Source organism: Heterodontus francisci, chromosome 6 (assembly GCF_036365525.1).
Source record: "Heterodontus francisci isolate sHetFra1 chromosome 6, sHetFra1.hap1, whole genome shotgun sequence".
In the NCBI taxonomy this organism is placed as follows: Eukaryota; Metazoa; Chordata; class Chondrichthyes; order Heterodontiformes; family Heterodontidae; genus Heterodontus; species Heterodontus francisci.
Window position 1 is genome coordinate 70875334 of NC_090376.1, and position 13001 is coordinate 70888334.

At 44.0% G+C, this 13001-nt stretch overlaps 1 protein-coding gene across 1 annotated transcript in view; it reads left to right on the top strand.

Annotated features, from left to right (window-relative positions):
• The window catches only part of aff3 (AF4/FMR2 family, member 3), a 248585-nt gene that overhangs the window by 79742 nt on the left and 155842 nt on the right, over positions 1-13001 (top strand). The gene's annotated exons all lie outside the window — the stretch shown is intronic.

Below are 13001 nucleotides of genomic sequence, written 5' to 3' on the forward strand. Positions count from 1 at the left end.
ACAGAAGGATCAGCCACGCTAGTGTGGCCGAAGAGGTTGAGAATAAGCAGTACTGGAGTCAGAGTAACCGGAGGGCTTGGAGTGAGATTTTTTGGATGAAGATTTCCCAAATAATGTGAGCAGTCAGTAGAGCTGAATAAGGAAAGCAATGATTTATATGTAAAAATTTGCATGAGAGGCCACAGGATTCTGATTTACCTGAAGTTGTGAAGGCTAGAGGTGGGGAATTCAGTGAGAAGAATATTTGAAAACTCGATCTACAAGGTGATGTACTTGAAGTTGAGAATATTAACAGCAAATGGGGTAATATAGGATTGTAAGTGGGCAAGAAGGCAGTCCTGACAATATACTGCTGTGGTGTTGAAATTTCACTTCAAAGAAAACAGCAAGGTTGCACATCACAGGGCTTAGTCCAAATGAGCAAAACAGGGTGTTGCTGCACTTGTCTGATGAGAACCAAACAGGATGGTTTCAGTTTTGCCCCATGTACTGTAAAAGTTTCACCCGATCCTGGACATAACTGAACTAGTACTGAGTTTTAATACTTTTTTAAAACCGCTCCCAAATGTAAAGGGGAGCTTTGCCAATCCCATTCTAAAACCAATGAAGCATCTGAAAATTTAGGCCGCAAAAGTTGGTTGCATAGCACCCATTTTTTTCAGCACTACAGATGCCATGTCACATCCAAAACGGCAACCACTTTTAGTGCAGGCCGTGCTGGCTGCCATTTTAGGTAGGTCATTAGTACAGGCGCTGTTAGTGCTTGCCGGAAGTATACTGAGTAGGTAAATCATGACATCAGTCAGCGTGTAATACCAATTTGACTCTAGCGGTGCCATTTTCAACCTCAACCCTCCAGCTAACGCCCTCTCTTAACTTCACACAGCTGAACATGCATTCAGCAGCAGGAGGGACCCCACGCCAGTGCTATTTAAAGGAATCATCGACTACTTTTGAGTTAGTTACTGATTGGTTTCTACTGGCTGTTACTGCGTTAGTGGAAATGTTTGGAGGTTTGTATTGCTAGTTGAAGTTGATGAAGTCTTCAGGGTGTGGTGTGGGATGTAATGAAGGCATTGATTCTCAATTCAAGGGTTCTGCTCAGACCACTAGCTCCAAGTCATGCATGTAATGCATGTAATAGTTTCTATCTCACTTGGCATGCAGCATGACATGGAGAATGAGCAGCAGTGATACAGAGGAAGACAAGCTGCTTCAAGAGGGAGGAGGAGAAGGAGGAGGAGAAGGGCTCTCAGTAGGAGGCTATATCCACCCAGGGTCTTCATGGAACAATTCCCTTACCTCAACCTAAGCGAGGAACAGTGTGTGCGATGTTTCCGTTTCAGTAAGGAGGTGCTCACCAAAATATGCCATTGTTTGCAGGCAGACCTGCAGCCTTAGAGCAGGACGAGGATGGCATTACCAGTGGCTGTAAAGGTGCCGGTGGCCATGAACATCCTCGTGTCAGGCTCCTTCCAGGCTGGAGCAGGCAATGTCCTCAACATCTCACAATTCGCCATCTGTTACATTCAAGGTAACCAGGAGATGAAGGATAGAACTAGAGCCTTGTCTTTACACCCTTATAAGTTTTTATTTACAGAGACATGCATTAAAAATATCCACCTCCAAACCTAACTAACACTGTTTCAGTCTGATACTATTTATAGGACCACAAGTGAATCCCCAGTTAATGCCCACCACCTGAATACAATGAACCATCAAATTTATATACAATTAACATCATCCACTGATGCTCTGTATGCAAAGAGAGGGGAATACATGACATTCTTTCTTTCCAGAGAGAAGCAGCCGGAGTGTACTCACAGCTTCGCCAAGATAACAGGCTTCCCCATGGTACAGGGTGCCACTGACTGCACACATGTCACTTTCTGGGCACCACATGTAAAGTCAAAAATGTACCACAACCCAGTGTTCAGCTGGTGTGTGACCGTACTCAGCGCATCATGCAGGTCAATGCCTGCTATCTTGGCAGCAGTCATTTTGCCTTCAGTCTGCGCCAGTCCACTGTGCCATCAGCACCATTAGAAACCAGAGGATGAGTTTTAGGCACAAGGGCTATCTGCTAACCACTTGGCTCATGACTCAGTTGCACAACCCATGCACGCGTGGGCAGTATGCATACAATGAGAGCCATGCTGCCACATGAAATGTCATTGAGTAGATCACTGGGTACTTAAACAGCACTTCCGCTGCTTGGACCACTCTGGAGCAGCCCTTCAGTACTCTTCAAAGCGCATGTATGGATTTATTGTGGTCTGCTGCATCTGGCACAACCTCACCATCGTGAGCTCACAGCTCTTGCCATCAGGTATACAGCAAGCAGTTGAGGAGGAGTTGGAAAAAAAGGAGGAGGAGGCAGAAGAGGAAGATAAGAGAGAAGGCAACGAACGCATCCCCTTTCCAACTGGGCTGTCCATGATCAGCTCATGCAATTGTATGCATACTGCCCACGTGTGCATGGGTTGTGCAACTGAGTCATGAGCCAAGTGGTTAGCAGATAGCCCTTGTGCCTAAAACACCAATTCTCATTCTACAACAGTCCCACACCTTTCCTTCTCTCAATTACTAACCATCACAGCATCCTCTTGGCCACAATGCTGAAACAAAAGCCATCACAAAATACCCATTCCAAACCAACTTTATCCAACAAATCATCAAATATCCAATACAAAAGTCCAATAATCACTCTTGTGCATTTCCTTAGTGCCTGTCTTGCTGAGGGCTTTGCCTGCCCTAGGGCTCCTGCACAGTGCTACCCCAGTGGTGGCAGCATGGATGCTGGAAAGCTTCTATCTTTCAGTGGGGTCACTGCAGATGGTCTTGCTACATGACATCATGCAGCTCTGGGCCTAGAGGCCTGGCTTTGGAGTGCATCTCCTGGGCAAGGATGGCAGCAGTCTGCACTGGCTAGCTGATAGGTAACAGCAAGGACACTGGTGGAGTGGCAGTTGTGGGAGGCCTAATGCTGTCATCCTGAGAGAGAAAAGCAGGTTTGTACTCCACTGTACCACTGCCGCTCCCCGGGGGCAACACTTCAGCCATCCTAGCAATGTGTTGGAGGACAGATTTCTGGACTGCTTTGAAACCCTGCAAGCATCTTTGAACATGATTGCATGGTAACAAGCCGAACTTGCACACCAAAAAGCAGAGCTTGCATGACTTCAGTCTGAGCTTCCACTGCAGCACTTAGACTTTGAGTGGTTTCTGCTTGTGCTGCAATGGAAGTTGAGACATTGATCATCAGATGCTGTAACAAGTGTGGTAATGGAGTTGGCCACCACTTACACGCTGGAGAGGATGGACTCCAAGGTCTGTGCAAAGCCATGTGCAAAGTTGGAGCCGGACTCCTTCATGCTGCTTGACAATGAATGCAGGCTTTCTGGCAGGCAGCAAGCATTTCTGTGTGCATACCCATCAGCCATATTTGGTACGCTGCCCAATCGAAGTCCACATCGGAGCCCTCTGTGACAGAACCTGTGTGTGATCTCGTCCTCCAGAGAGTTGAAATCTGTGCTACCCTTTTCCCCTGTGCTAGGTGCAGGCCACTCATGCCCAGAGTGCATCTACACCCCACATGCAGATCTCACATCTAAGCTACCCTCTAAAGTACGTGCATCTGAGTTGGTGGCTGTGAGTGTGAGAGAAAATGACAGTGTGTCTTCATCATCAGTGTCTTCTTCCTCTTCCACTTCCTGCTTCTGCACCTCTCCCTGGTAAGGTTGCAGTTCTTGCGTACCTGAAAGAGGAAAGGCACAAGGGTAGGGATGTGGTGTGGGGAGGAGGGGGAAAGCAAGAGGTGTAGTATTTCACCATCTGCAACTTGTAAGTCAGAAGAGATTGCGAGATGAAGATAAGAACGTAAGCACATAAGAAATAGGAGCAGGAGTAGGCCATTTGGCCATTCAAGCCTGTTTCACCATTCAATAAGCTGATGATCTACTTTAACTCCACCTCCTGCACTATTCCCATATCCATTAATTCCCTTCGTATCCAAAAGGTCACTCAGCAGCGCACTTACCATGCTGCAATTATGTAAATTGGAACAAAGAGGTGCAGGTTAATGACATATCATGATCCCAGTGCCTGTTTTCGGGGGCTATACAACCTTCTCCCCAGGATTTGGAAGAGGCAGGATGACTGCTCGCCTAAATTTTCAAACCAGTTCTAAGCCCCACAGTTTATTTTATAATGCATTCACAGGATGACATCACTGCATGCATCCAAATTTACGTGGCTCTAAGGTTTTCTAATCAGTATAGTTTGTGGTCAGGATGTTGTTTTGTAAGAAATAATAAAATCCATGAAGTCTCCAGTTCTATCAGAAACAGGTTCAGTGATCCATATATGGAGAGTGGAGAATCACAGTCCAGGACATCAGCACATCGTGTAGAAATAGCTTAGCATATATATATATATATATATATATATAGACCTCCAAGAGCCTTCCTCATATCAGTGTAAGTGGTGAGAACAGCAGGATAATTAGGCCAAATCTTTTTGGAATATCGTCACAAAATCAATACTGGGGACTAGTTTGGAACAAATAAGTGCAACATAGCTACAAGATAGGAGTTAGAATGGTTTAATTTAACAGGGAAACTACTTTGTAAGTAATTTAATTGCATAAATAAATTGAGTCTGATTGCTATGATTCATTAAGGTGGCATCTGAAGGTGGCAACGCAGGTAAATAGAGTGGTCAAGAAGGCATACGGCATGCTTTCCTTCATCGGACGGGGCATTGAGTACAAGAGTTGGCAGGTCATGTTACAGTTGTATAGGACTTTGGTTCGGCCACATTTGGAATACTGCGTACAGTTCTGGTCGCCACATTATCAAAAGGATGTGGATGCTTTGGAGAGGGTGCAGAGGAGGTTCACCAGGATGTTGCCTGGTATGGAGGGCGCTAGCTATGAAGAGAGGTTGAGCAGATTAGGATTATTTTCATTAGAAAGACGGAGGTTGAGGGGGGACCTGATTGAGGTGTACAAAATCATGAGAGGTATAGACAGGGTGGATAGCAAGAGGCTTTTTCCCAGAGTGGGGGTTTCAATTACTAGAGGACACGAGTTCAAAGTGAAAGGGAAAAAGTTTAGGGGGGATATGCGTGGAAAGTTCTTTACGCAGAGGGTGGTGGGCACCTGGAACGCATTGCCAGCGGAGGTGGTAGATGCGGGCACGATGGAGTCTTTTAAGATGTATCTAGACAGATACATGAATGGGCAGGAAGAAAAGAGATACAGAACCTTAGAAAATAGGCGACATGTTTAGAGAGAGGATCTGGATCGATGCAGGCTTGGAGGGCCGAAGGGCCTGTTCCTGTGCTGTAATTATCTTTGTTCTTCTTTGTTTTATTAACAGGTTATCCATGAAAATTATACTTTCAAAATTTCAAGATAAATGCTACAGTTTTTGAATTTTAGGAAAATGTTAGTTTTCTATTTAACCTAATGTAAAGTGTAAATCATGACTAATTATCATAAATAATTATATGTTAGACAAAATTAGCATAGTCTGCAGTTTTTTAAGGTGATTTGCAAAAGAAGCAACAGTGACAAGAGTAAAGCTGTTTTTTATGCAGCAAGTGGTTAGGATCTGGAATGCACTGCCTGACAGTGTGGTGGAGGTAGGTTCAATCGAGGTCTTCAAAAGAGAACTGGATAATTATCCGAAGAGAAAAAATTTGCAGAACTACGGGGAAAAGGCAGGGGAGTGGGACTAGGTGAGTTCCTCTTGCAGAAATCTGGCACGGACAGGATGGGCAGAATGGCCTCCATCTGTGCTGTAACCATTCCATGATCCTATGGGGGAGCAGGAGTATGGAGGCACCAGGTGTAAGGGGAGAGTGGGAGTAAGGAGGGGAATAGAAGCATGGGGTGAGCAAGAGCAAGGGGGGAATGGGAATGCTGAGAGGGGAGGAGCACAGAGAGAGCAGAGCATGCAAAGAGCAATAAAGGAGCAGGAGGACAGCAGGAGCACAGGGAGAGAAGAACACGTCTCCGGTTGCTGCTTACCCACTTAGTTTTGACCATGTCAGCCAGCCATCTGGAATGCCCTGTGTCACGGACCCCTGGTAGGTTTCTGTGCACAGACTCCAGTTTGAGAACCATTGACTTAAAAAGCATTATTTGTCAGAGTTTTTTCACTTTTTATATCTTGTTTGTAGAATGATTCATTATGCAGTACTGTACATTGTGCAATATTCAGGCCAATGGAAAATAAATATAATCAGCATAAAATATCAAAACCTCAAATCCTATAATAAGAGCTAATGTTATCATTTTGCACTCCCAGTGGGACGCCTTGCCAGTTGGGAGCATATATTAGAAATTCAGGCACACACTGCTCATGATTTTCTGACCATTAGTTTCCAACTTACACTTCTGTCAGGCAAGGCATTCTGCCAGGAGCCTGAAGTTAGGAAAGTCAGGTCACACAGCATCTAATTTTTATTTCAAAAGCAAAATACTGTGGATGCTGGAAATCTGAAATAAAAGCTTAAAATGCTGGAACTACTCAGCAGGTCTGGCAGCTTCTGTGGAGACAGAAACAGAAGTAACATTTCAGGTGTGTAACCTTTCATCAAAAGTGGGAAAAGTTAAAAATGTAATAGGTTTTGAGTGAATGAAAGAGGGGAGGGTGGGAAAAAGAACAAAAGGGAAGGTCTGTGATAGGGTGGAAGACAGGAGAAATTAAATGACAAAAAGTTTCATGGTGCAGGGCCAAAAGGAGTAGTAATGGGATACAGAAAGAAACAAAAGCTGTGTCTAGAGGACGTGTGAATGGGTGCCAACTCTCAGACACTTCCTCCTACCTCCCCCGGATCATAACCCCACCACCAAAAATCACGCCATTGTTTCCAGGACTGTTGCTGACCTAATTTCCTCTGCAGATTTTCCGTCCACACTCTCCAAACTCGTAGTCCCCAAACCCTGAACAGCCTGCTTGTACCTCCTTCCCAAGATCCACAAATTGGACTACTCTGATAAATCTATCGTTTCAGCCTGTTCCTGCCCCATCGAACTGATTTCTTCCTATCTCAACTCTATTTTTTTCTCCCCTTGTCCAGTTACTCTTCTGATGCCCTCTGTAACTTTCACAGTTTCCAGTTTCCTGGCCCTAACGGTCTCCTCTTCACCAATCCTTCTACACCAAAATCCCCTACCAGGACAGTGTGAAGGTTCTCCACTTCTTCCTTGACCCAACCAGTCTCCATCCTCCACCAACACCCTCCTCCACCTGGCTAAACTTGTTCTCACATTGAATGACTTCTCCTTTAACTGCACTCACTTGCTCCAAATAAAAGGTGTTGCTATGGTACCCACACGGGGCCTAGCTATGTCTGCCTTTTTGTGGGATATGTGGAACGTTCTTTGTTCCAGTACCATTGAGGCCCCCTCCCTCACCTCTTTTTCTTGTACATTGATAAATGTATCAGTGCTGTATCCTTCCCTCGCCCTGAACTGGAAAATTTCATTGACTGTACTTGCAATTTCCACCCTTCTCACCTTCACAAGGTCCATCTCTGACACTTCCTTTTCCTTCCTTGACTTCTCTATCTGTATTTCTGGGAATAGGCTATGAATCAATTTTCACTATAAGCCCAATGACTACCACTGTTGCCTTGACTACAGTTTCTCACACTTCACCTCCTGTGAGGATTCTATTCTATTCTCCCAATTTCTCCATCTCTGTTGATGCAGCCGTCATACTAGCACTTCTGCTATATCTTGCTTTTTCCTCAACCAAGGATTCCCCCCACTGTGGTTGACTGGGCCCTCGATCGTGTCCATTCCATTTCCTGCACTTCTGCTCTCAATCCTTCCCCTCCCTCCCAGAACCATGATAGGGCTCCCCCTGTCTTCACCTTCCAACTAACTAGCCTCAGTATTCAATAGATCCTAGAATCATAGAAAGTTTAAGAATCATAGAAAGTTTATGGCCATCATGTCTGTGCTGGCTAAAAGAAAAAGAGTCACCCAGCCTAATCCCACTTTCCAGCATTTGGTCCGTAGCCCTGAAGGTTAATAAATCATTCTTCGCATTTCAGCCACCTCCGGTCTGATGCCACCAGTAAACACATCTTCCCCCCTCCTCCCCTTTCAGCATTCTGAAGGGACCATTCCCTCTGCAATCCCCTGGTCCACTTCTCAGGCATCCCCAACAACTTCTCCCCTTCCAATAGGACCTTTCCATGAAAGCTTAGGAGATACAACGCCTGCCCTTTTACCTCTTCCCTTCACACAAGGTCCCAAACACTACTTACAGATGAAACAGTGATTTACTTGTACGTCATTCAATTTAGTATACTGTATTCGCTGCTCACAATATGGTTTCCTCTACATAGGGGATACCAAACACAGAATGGGTGACAGCTTTGTGGAACACCTCCCTTCAGTCCACAAGTGTGACCCTGAACTTCCAATCGCTTGTCATTTTACTTCCCTACCTTGCTCCCATTCTACCCTTTTGTCCTCGGTCTCCTGCAGAGTTTAAGTGAAGCTCAGCACAAGCTCGAGGAATAGCACCTCATCTTTCTATTGGGCACTTCACAGGATTCATTACTCAACATTCAGTTCAACAATTTTAGATCGGAACCTCTTTCCCTATTTTGTTTAGTTTTTCTTTACTTTTTTTTCTCTCTTGTTTCTCTCTGAAGTGTGATGCACAGAATTGGACACAATACTCCAGTTGAGGCTGAACCAGTGTTTTATAAAGGCTTATCATCACCTCCTTTCTTTTGTACACTCTGCCTCTGTTTATAAAGCCCAGGATCCCGTATGCCTTTTTAAACACTTTCTCAACCTGCCCTGCCACCTTAAATGATTTGTAAACAAAGTCTCTCTGTTCCTGCACCCCAATTAGAATTGTACTGTTATGACCAGGTGAGAAAGGGATCTAGGGTTCCCTCTCACCCTTCACCTGGTCTTATCGTAACAGGATTTAATTTTAAATTTTAGTTATAAACACCCACTTTTTTAGCTCCCCCTTAGTGAATCCTTGTTCACTAACTTCCAATTATAAGGCTAATAAACTAGCCAAACAGGTTTTCTTAGGTTTAAAAAAAAGGTTGAACTTTATTAAACTTAAACTCTAATTCAGCTAACACCTACGGATACGCGATGCAACCACGCTAGCATGCATATGTGATACACACATGCAGACAGAGACAGAAAAGAGTTGAAGAAATAAAGTGGAAAAGTTTGAGGCAATATCTGAAGATGGTTTTGGTTACTGTTCTTCAAGCTCACTGTAAAGTCCTTGATTGTAGGTAGATCTTGCTTTTTGTTGAGGCCCAGTTTTCTTCTTAAACCTTATTCGATGTAGGAGACTTTTCTGTCTTGAAGTTCTTGTATCCTCAGTGGGTCCAGAGGCTTGTGAGAAAGAGATGGGAACAGACTGGAGAGGTCTTCTCACTCCAGGAGCAAAGAGTCTTTCTCAGTTCAAAAACTCTGTGGCTAGTTTAAAAAACCCTAGACCAGCCAGTTAGTCATGTGACCAGCTGGTTTAACCAGTCCTGCCTTTTGTGAATGGTATCACCTTAGCAGTCTCTGGAATGCTCTTCCTTACACTTTCAATGTCTGGTGATCAAAATCCCTTGTGAGTTGGATGTGTCAGGGAATGGTCCTTGTATCTCCACAAGCACTATCTGTTAGTTTGCAAATGTTTTTCAGCTAAGTGTCTGGCAGCCCTTGTAACAAGCCTCTCTTCTTCCCAGAAAGTTTAAAATCAATGTTCATATGACAAAATGAATATGCCTCATTCTTGGCAGGTGGGGGCCTGCATGACAGTCCCCTTTATTTTACCTTGCCTCTCCTCCTTTTTATCATATTGTATCATGTCCCACGTCTCTGCATTAAATTTCATCTGCTACGTGTCCACCCATTCCACCAGCCTGTCTATATCTTTCTGATGTCTATCACTATCTTCCTCAGAGTTCATTATGCTTCATAGCGAGAACTAGGGAAGATGGTTGTGGTTGTTGGAGGCCAATCATCTCAGCCCCAGGATATCGCTACAGGAGATCTTCAGGGTAGCATCCTAGGCCCAACCATCTTCAACTGCTTCATCAATGACCTTCCCTCCAACATGAGATCATAAGTCAGATTGTTTGCTGATGATTGCACAGTGTTCAGTACCATTCACAACTCCTCAGACATTGAAGCAGTCCTTGCTTGCATGCAGCAAGACCTGGACAACATTCATACTTGGGCTGATAAGTGGCAAGTAGCATTCATTCCACACAGGTGCTAGGCAATAACCATCTCAAACAAAAGAGCATCTAACTATCTCCCCTTGATATTCAGCGGCATTACCATCAGTCAATCTCCCACCAACAACGTCCTTGGGGTTACCACTGACCAGAAAATTAACTGAATCAGCCAAATAAATACGGTGGCTACAAAAGCAGGTCAGAATCTGGGAATTCTGAGGCAAGAAGCTCACTTCCTGACTCCCCAAATCCTGTCCACCATCAATAAGGCACAAGTCAGGAGTGTGATGGAATATTCCCCACCTGCCTGAATGAGTGAAGCTCCAACATCACTCAAGAAGCTTGACACCATCCAAAACAAAGCAGCCCACTTGATCGGCACACCGTCCACCACCTTAAACATTAATTCCCTCCATCACTGGCGCACAGTGGAAGCAGTGTGTACAATCTACAAGATGCACTGCAGCAACTCACCAAGCCTCCTGCAAGAGAACCTCCAAACCCGTGACCTCTACCACCAAGAAGAACAAGGTCTGTAGATGCATGGGAACACCACAACCTGCAAGTTGCCTACCAAGTCGCACAACATCCTGACTTGGAACAATATCGCCATTCCTTCACTGTCACTGGGTCAAAATCCTGGAACTTCCACCCTAACAGAACTATGGGTGTAACTACACCACATGAACTGTAGCGGTTCAAGAAGTCAGCTCACCACCACCTTCTCAAAGACAATTAGGGATGGGCAACAAATGCTGGTCTTGCCAGTGATGCTCACATCCCAAGAACGAATGAAAAGGAAAAGAAATTCCAAGTTTTGTGTCATTTGCAAATTTTGAAATTGTGCCCTGTATGTCCAAGTCTAGATCATTAATATATATCAAGAAAAACAGTGGTCCTAGTACTGACCCTGGGGAAACTCATTTCCTGCAGTCTGACAAACAACCATTCACCACTAATCTCTTTCCTGTCACTCAGCCAACTTCATATCCATGCTGCCACTGTACATTTTATTCCATGAGCTTCAATTTTGCTGTCAAGCCCATTATATGGCATAAACGCCTTTTGGAGGCCCATGTACACAATCGGAACTGCATTACCCTCATCAACCCTCTCTGTTACCTCATCAAAAAACTCAATCAAGTTAGATAAACATGAGTTATCTTTAATGAATCTGTGCTGGCTTTCTTTTATTAAACGACACTTGTGCAAGTGACAATTTTGTCCTGGGTTATCATCTCTAAAAGCTTTCCCAGCACTGAGAATAAACTGACTGGCCTGTAGTTGCTGGGTTTGTTCTTACAATGTTTTTGAACAGAGGTGTAACATCTGCAGTTCTCCAGTCCTCTGGCACTACTCCCGTATCTAAGCGGGATTGGAAGATTATGGCCTGTGCCTTCGCAATTTCCACCCTTACTCCCCTCAGCATTTTTAGATGCGTCCCATCCCATCCTAGTGACTTATCAACTTTAAATACAGCCTTTCTCATCCCTCCTCTTTATCAATTTTTAGCCCATCCAGCATCTCATCTATCTCATATTTTTATGACTATGACTTTAGCAGCATCTTCTTCCTGGGTAAAGACAGGTGCAACGTATTCATTTAGTACCTCAGCCCTGCCCTCTGCCTCCAATGCTAGATCCCCTTTTTGCTCCAAAATTGACCCCACCCCTCCTGTTACTACCTTTTTACTATTTATATGCTTAGAGACTTTTGGGTTCCCTTTTATATTAGCTGCTAGTTTCTTCTCATACTCTCTCTTTGCCTCTCTTATTTTCTTTCTTACTTCCCCTCTGAACTTTTTATATTTAGCCAGGTTCTCAGTTAAATTTTCAACCTGACATCTGTCATACACACCCTTTTTCTGCTTCATCTTACTGTTTTGAAAATTGCATTGTGCACTTTGTCCACTTAAGGCTACCATACACATATATACCAGCAGAGGGTGTCTGGAAGAGAATAAAGGAATCCATGTTTTAGCAGCATGTGCAACATTTCTGTGTCTTACTCCTGGTTGAATCTTACTGTTAGTCCCAAGAACATCACACTATTTCTTTTGTCATCCTTGGAGTTCTGGCTTTGGTTGTCCTACCTTTCCCCCTCTTGGGAATGTACCTTGACTGTACCCAAACTATTTCATCTTTAAAGGCAGCCCATGTTCTGTTACAGTTTTTCCTGCTAATCTTTGTTTCTAATTTAAGTGGGACAAATCCATTCTCATCCCACTGTAATTGGCCCTTCTCCAATTAAATATTTTTACTCTAGGTTTCTCCGTTTCATTTTCCATAGTTAATCTAAGACTTATGATACTATGATCACCTTTCCCTAAATGTTCCCCTACTGACCACTTGATCCACCTCATTCCCCAGGACCAGATCCAGCAATGCCTCCTTCCACATTGGGCCAGAAACATACGGATCAAGAAAATTCTTCTGAACACACTTCGGAAACTCTTCCTCATCTCTGCCCTTTACACTATTATTATCCCTGCCGATATTAGGATAATTAAAATCCTCCATTTTCACTACTCTATAGTTTTTGCACCTCTGTAATTTCCCTGAAAATTTGCCCCTGTATATTTGATGGCTGTATTGATTAAGGAGAATATTATAGTGCTGGAGAGAGAGAATTATAGAATACACCCAGTAGTGTAATAGTACCTCTATTGTTTCTTAACTTTAATGGAATAGATTCTGTCCTTGACACTCTCTCTCTCCCCAGCACTATAATATTCTCCTTAATCAATACTGCCAACGATCTTCCTTTCT